The following is a 7,473-nucleotide window of genomic DNA, read 5'->3' as shown; positions in this document are numbered from 1 at the left end:
AAAACTAAAACTGAATGGTCATGCATCCCACCCTTCAAATAAAGCTCACAGTGTGATCCAGGCATGTGTACGTCTTCTACCATCACGAGATCACCTAAAGCAAACTGATGCAAAGCGGTAAAATATCCAGTGGTTTGATGAATCAGAATCTTAGGTTGCTGATGGATATTTCAGAGTTCATGTTCTGTGTTAATACAGAGGCGCACCTGTTGATACATTTAATTAATTATTTAATCAATTGTGGCTTTTCAATATGCCTGCTCTGCACTATTTTAAATATAGGTTTCTACAGTTTGGTAATCAATATATTTTTATTGTCATTTTACACAGCCAACATTTTTTTTTAACTGGGCTAGATAATAAAGTTAAACCCATGTGTTTATGGAGAGTGTCACCTTTTCTTTTACTTTTACCTCTGTAAGGTAATCTAGGTGTGATTGAAGTGAAAACCTTCAACTTTAATTCAAGGGTTTTAACAAAATACGACATTTACTTAGGAGTTATGGCCACTTTGGTACACAGTACACAGTTTACTATTATCAGAGGCTCAAAGGAAACTGCTGCTGTACTGCTGTTACATGTAACATTTTAATGAATTAAAATGTTTTACATGAAATGAATTGATATTTTATTAACTGTGTATATATTTAACTATTATTTCCATTTGTAATTAACTGATGATATATTTAATTAATTATTTAATCAGATGTTTATTTCATTTCGCTGTTGTAATAATATGAATTTTAAAAATGTGGGACTAATGAAGGTTATCTTGTCTTGTCTTGAGCAGTTATGACAACTCAAGTGGAGCAATTTGAAGAAACACTCCTTGAATGCAGTGAAGATTAATTCTTTTTTAATAAAACAAATGTACTTGTGGACTGACTCAGAAAGCAGAGGAATGACTTTTATAGTTTTATGATGAATTTCCATCCATCCATCCATCCATCCATCCATCCATGCATCCATCCATGCATCCATCCATCCATCCCTCCATCCCTCCCTCCCTCCCTCCATCCATCCATCCCTCCCTCCATCCATCCATCCATCCATCCATCCATCCATGCATCCATCCATGCATCCATCCATGCATCCCTCCCTCCCTCCCTCCCTCCCTCCCTCCCTCCCTCCATCCATCCATCCATCCATCCATCCATCCATCCCTCCATCCCTCCATCCATCCATCCATCCATCCATCCATCCCTCCCTCCCTCCCTCCATCCATCCCTCCCTCCATCCCTCCATCCATCCATCCATCCATCCATCCATCCATCCATCCCTCCATCCCTCCATCCATGCATCCATCCATCCATCCATCCCTCCCTCCATCCATCCATCCATCCATCCATCCATCCATCCATCCCTCCCTCCCTCCCTCCCTCCCTCCATCCATCCATCCATCCCTCCATCCATCCATCCATCCATCCATCCATCCATCCATCCATCCCTCCATCCATCCATCCATCCATGCATCCATCCATCCATGCATCCATGCATCCATCCATCCCTCCCTCCCTCCCTCCCTCCATCCATCCATCCATCCATCCATCCCTCCCTCCCTCCCTCCCTCCCTCCATCCATCCATCCATCCATCCATCCATCCATCCATCCATCCCTCCCTCCCTCCCTCCATCCAGTGCTTTTCCAATTCAGAGTTGCAGTGGGTGCTGGAGCCTATCCCAGCTGTTATAGGGCGAGAGCTGGGATACACCCTAGGCAGCACGGCAGTCTATTACAGGTGACTCCACTTTATATTTTTAAATCTATTGTAATGTTTCACTATGAATCACCCCATTCTCCACCTTCCCTCCTGTCGTATTACAGCACTCCGAACCACAGAGCACGACACAGGGGCTTGTTTTTGGTTTATGTGTGAGGTCAGAAATGGTCATTCTAGGGGGGGCAGGTGCCATATTTGAGTCCAGTGCTCAGTTCTTATAATACATCCACGGTCCCAACTGGTCTGGTCTCGGTTACCTTGTCGTCACATATATCACATGACAAAGCAACAGGTGTGAAAATGCATGTGCATGCCCATGCTGAAAACATAATGCACGGCCAAGTGTAAACAGACGGGAACCCTGCTGGGACCTGTTATCAGCTGCAAATTGACTTACAAGTCTTTAAAACCAGCAATGGCAAAAAAAAATGTTTTGGCAATTAGAGGCTGCAGAAATAACCTGTTAACACACCACGGGCTTCATGTTTCTTTTTAGGCCGATACGACCAGGCTTTTAACAAAAAGGTTGCTTCTGTGTTTCAAGACACCTGATATGGTAGAAAATTCCTTAGATCCTGTACTATTACATATTATTACACCGCCTGCACATGAGTAATAAACACTTCATGAATGTCAGACTGAAAGATGCTCCGTGTTTGGTCTCAACCACCTGTAAAGGGAAAATTTTTTTCTCTTTCTTTGATAAATATGAATATTTGGCCCTATTTACGGCCTTGTGTTTGCATAAAGAAAAAGAACTACCAAACACAAACAAACACAGTGGGGATACATCAGTGTATAAGCTATGTTTCAGTGTGCTATGAATCCCATTTGTCCATTATGGTCTCCTGCACCGGCCGTATTCGCAGCTCTGTAAGAAAGAGCACTCCGTTTTCTAAGAAACATTTGTCCTCTGGTTCTTAGGCTGAAGGTCAATAACATCCATAGTTAAATAGAGGCACACTAGATTCAGTTTAGCTTTAATTCACAGTGTTTTTTATTTATTTATTTATTTATTTATTTTACTTTGGTAATGTTATATCATTTTGATTTTTTATTGCTGTGCAGCACTTTGGTTAATGTCTGCAGTGTTTAAATGTGCTATAGAAATAAACTGACTGGACCAAATTTGATCTATTTGGGCTCTTTGATGTTTTTAGGGGAGAATAACTGACCGATGCTTCTGAAAATGAAAGTGTACAGTTAAGTTGAACAGCTAAACAGTTCAACAATAAGATGAATGGTCATTTTTCCATTTTAAAGTCCAACATTCATAATTATGAAAATCCAAGAACTAAATAAAAATATCATTTAGGCTTAAGTTTTCAGATCATACTTTCATCTGAGTAGCAAGAGATGGTTTCGACATACGCAGAGGAGAGAGAGATGCTGAAGATGGAGCTGCCAAGCAGGAGGAAAAGAGGAAGATCACAGAGAAGATACTCAGATGTAGTGAAGGAGGACAGGCAGAGAGTTGGTGTGCCTGAGGAGGATGCTAGGGATAGGGTGAGCTGGAGGCAGCGAAGGAACCCTTAAAGGAAGCAGCCAGAAGAAGAAGAAGCAGAAGACATTCAGCGGACTATAATGAAATTACCTGCTTGTAATTTATATGGTCAGAAATGAAGGATTCACACATTAATGCTGTTTTAAACACTCTTGTAAAATGTTTCACAGGTTCTAAAAACATGTAGATACTTGTTGTTGTATAATAACTTCTTCGTAGTCTTAAGATAACAAAGGTCATTATTGTGAACTCAGATGTGGCCACCCACTCTCATAAGTCATACTTATGCAATACTCCCCTACTTCCTCTTAACTCCCATCTCTCTAATCTTTACCATCTTTTTTCTCTTTCTAACCCTACATTTACAATCAGTCTTGCATCTGTCTATTTCCATCTCCCCTGCAGGCTGCGGTCTGTGTTGGAAACCCTCCTTTGTGTGCTACACTTGTAACCCTCGATGCTGTTGTGGGCCCGGCTGTAGCAGTGCAAAGCTCAAGGTGGCTCACTGACATTTAGCTCAATCTCCCCCAGGGATCAGATTACTGCGCCTCGATCTAAACACTGTGCTCTAATACTAATAAAACACAGCGGTGATAATGCTGCACCGCCTGCGGAGAGGCACACACGCACACACTTGTGTGTGCTTGAACAATGAGAATGGGATTTCTAGAAGACACGTTTAAGATCATTACGTGGAAAGAATGATTAGGCGTGTTTCATGCGTGTAAAATCTTTTTACCCGGCTGTGTTTGTGATGAGATTTTAATTAGAAAGAACATTTTTACTGCAGAGACAGATTACGCAATTTGTTGAGCTATTTTTGGATAACGACTCAACTTGATTACACAAGCACAACTCAGTGGTGTAAATGTAAAATGCAAGCTTTTCTTCCTATTATTTTTTTAAAATAAGATTGAACAATAAGATTTACTTTGGTTGAGTTCACGCTTTCAAGGTGCAAGCACCTACGGGGTTTGAGTGGCACGACTGTTGACTTAAGGATATTTAAGTCCTGCAGCATCACGGACAAACAGGAGGGGCACAGTTCTTCTAAAACAGAATGTCCTTCACTGTCGACCCTTCAGTGCTCCATAGTCTGTTAAAAGTCTCACCCCGAGACCTCTGCTGTTATCTCATTTAGCTAAAACAACATTTTAAATATGAAGGTAGTCAAAATGTAAGAGTATAATGATAAAATCGACATTGTATTCATTTAGCAAAAGTTTGCAAATCATGTTACGAGTGTCTGTGATAAAGAAATATAATCAAATCCTCGTGTCTGATGCGCTAGATGCAGTAAATTTGATTTGAGTGCTGTACACCCTGGTGCTAAAGTCATTGTTCAGTGATTCGCAGGTCATACAATATCACGAATATACTGCATTAATACACACTTTGATGCAGAAAACTTCAGAGTGGCTCAAATACCAATTGGTGGGTTGATGGTTTACCCCCCATCTCCTCGGGTCAGCATGTTAAAGTATCCTTGGGCAATATACAGTTGCCCCTGATTGTGTGTGTGTGAATGTTAGATAAGATGCTTTGGTATTGAAAATACTTGTATGAATGTGTGTGTGATTGAGTGTTTGAGGGCTTTGATAAAAAGTGCTTTGAATCCTCTTTAAAAAATTTCATTTTCCTCTCTTAAACATCTGTTTTATTAGCTTGTTTGTTTGTCCTTTCACCTGAAACAGTTACGTGCTTAATGATTTGTAGCTGGGACCGGTACAGTTTAGGTCGTGATGTAACAAGTGTGTGTGAGAGCTCGTTGGCAGGCGGCTCGGTGTGGGAGATGGGCACGTCAGGGCTGCCTGCCTGCATGTGGCTGCTCATCACCATGATACATACAGGAAGCACCAGGGAGGGAGGATGATGAGGGCCAAAAGTAGCAGCAGCAGCAGCAGCAGCAGAGTGTTGTACGTTTGTGTGTGTAGGTACTGCATCGTATTATTAGCTGAGGAAGGGCAGCTGTGGTTTGAAGTGCCTCACTGTAACTGTACCTATAGCAGCAGTTGTGCTGCTCTGGTATAAATAGTGCAGTGGGCATGTGGGCAGGCGGCTGTGACACAATGGCAGAAATTCGGTGTTCTTTCGAAGAGATTTGAGAATGTGACATCTTGCAAGCGAAAATCCCCCGCTCTAGATACTACACTGGAGCTTGAAGGTTGACTCAAGGTGGAGATGAGCGTGAAGCACTTTTTTATGCATTATGTTATTAAATTAATCTGGTAATATTCACTCTTACACCTGTGTAGAAATGGAGATGATGCGGAAAGAAACCAAGCAAATCAAATATTGCAGTGCTGCCTAAAGAACACAAAACGTAGCACCTTTTATAGCGCAGTAATTTGGGATTTTAATAGTTTTTCTTTACGCGTTACACACATAACGCGTCGTTCTCACACAGCTATGGAAGCTTTTTTCCACCACTGAAAAAAATCACCACATCCAATTTTGGGTTATTGTCTCAAAATTTGAAATTGCTAACAAAAACATCCGACAAAGAACGCAAATCTGAAATTGTGAGACATTAAGGAGAAATTTCGATATAATAACCAATAACATCTAAAATCAATTTTTACAACATTTTCAGCTCGTCGATCTCCAACGTTTGAACTTTAGCTTTATATATCAAATACTTTCCACACCTTGAAATCTGAGGCTGTTTGTTTCAAAATGACTCTCCCAAAAACTATTAAAGATAAAAGCCTAAAAAAATTAACTGGTCTTCCTTTACCATCAAAATGAATCAGACTCTGTCACTTTCAGGCCTTTTGTTCACACAATGAGATCTGAGGCAATGTCTGTTTTGTATGTATCTGCCCCAAATGACAGACACTTGAAAACATCAGATAGTGTATATCAAACACTTTTGATATAGCTTCACATATCAAAGTGTTTGATATATGAAGCTATAATAACAGAAACCAGCCCACTGAGTGAACAATGGGCTGTGAGGTCAGTTCCTTGATCATTAATATGCCAATTGTCATGACCATTGAGCATGCATCAAGACACATGAAGTAAAAATTCCACAGCATTCATGATATATGTCTAAACTTTATCATTTTGGACCAAATTCTTATGTAAATTGGAAATGTTTGAGCAGGTACTTCATGCTGATTCGATTTTTTCTCCAGTGGCAGAAACAAGCATCCATGCACAGGATTTTAGGACTTTAACCCAACTTTCCCAGGTGTAAGGCCCTCTGTAATTCATTGCACTATTCCAAGTCTCAATTTTTGTATTTTCACTCATTTTACTTTTTTCTGCATGTGGAGCGAAGTGACCTGTAAGTGCGGGAGCCCTGTTTGCTTATGATAAGAGTAACACTTTACGATCTCTGGACTGAGGCACAAAACTAGAGACATACCAATGCTATTGTAAAATTAAAATAAAGACAACAACAGACACAATGTTGATTTATTTTTTTAAGCTGCTTCAGCTAAATAAATCAATAACTTGCCCTTCCAAGGCATCGCTAATTTGGCCTAAAATGATAGTTTTTTAATAATTTTTTGGGCCAAACAGTAATCCCGGAGCAGCTGGTCAACGCTTTGTCCAAATTCAAACCAAACAGTGATATCATTTAGAAGACCGACCGCTGTATCCCAGTTCATGATTGTGAATTTGCTTCAAACTCCTGCCATCTCAATAATCTCCAGTCTGTGATTCCTTCCCTCTCCTGCATCCACTTCCTAACTCCTCTGCCACGTGCCCCGAAACCTGTCCCTGGAAGTAACTCAGCGTCAGGCGCTCTCTTAACTGAGTGTGTCCCTGAGAACGTAAAGTGTGGACGCTCTCCAGGCTCTCGTGTTGCTCTCTTATGTCACCAAATCTCCGAGTGAGCCCCTCGTCCTCCCACCTCTTTAGTCCAGGGAGAGAAGGAGCCACTTCCTTCTCAGAAGATCTGTTTGGACTTTGCAGTGAAGCCACATAAACACACACAACCAGACACACTCTCCACTGTGCCTCCAAGATCTGGTTGTGATTTGTTTACAGAGGCCACTCCACTCTTGCATTAGATTTATGGCATCAATTAATAGCTCGGTAGCAGCTACTGCTCTGCTTGTATTACACTTTCAAATCTCCATGACTTATGATTTGATACATCTTCTTACAGCTTGTTTACAACAAATGTAAATTTGATTAAGTCAGAACGGGCAGTGATGCTCTCAGATAACTACAGGATAGTCCATCAGCTCCTCAATCACACAGGGTGAGGCCTTCACTTTGAAGAGAAGCGCTG

This window comes from Aulonocara sp. 'chitande type north' Nkhata Bay, linkage group LG4 (assembly GCF_057382095.1).
Source record: "Aulonocara sp. 'chitande type north' Nkhata Bay isolate Kocher_YH1m ecotype deep benthic linkage group LG4, A_spYH_male_GT1.1, whole genome shotgun sequence".
Lineage (NCBI taxonomy): Eukaryota > Metazoa > Chordata > Actinopteri > Cichliformes > Cichlidae > Aulonocara > Aulonocara sp. 'chitande type north' Nkhata Bay.
This window is presented reverse-complemented; position numbering follows the sequence as displayed.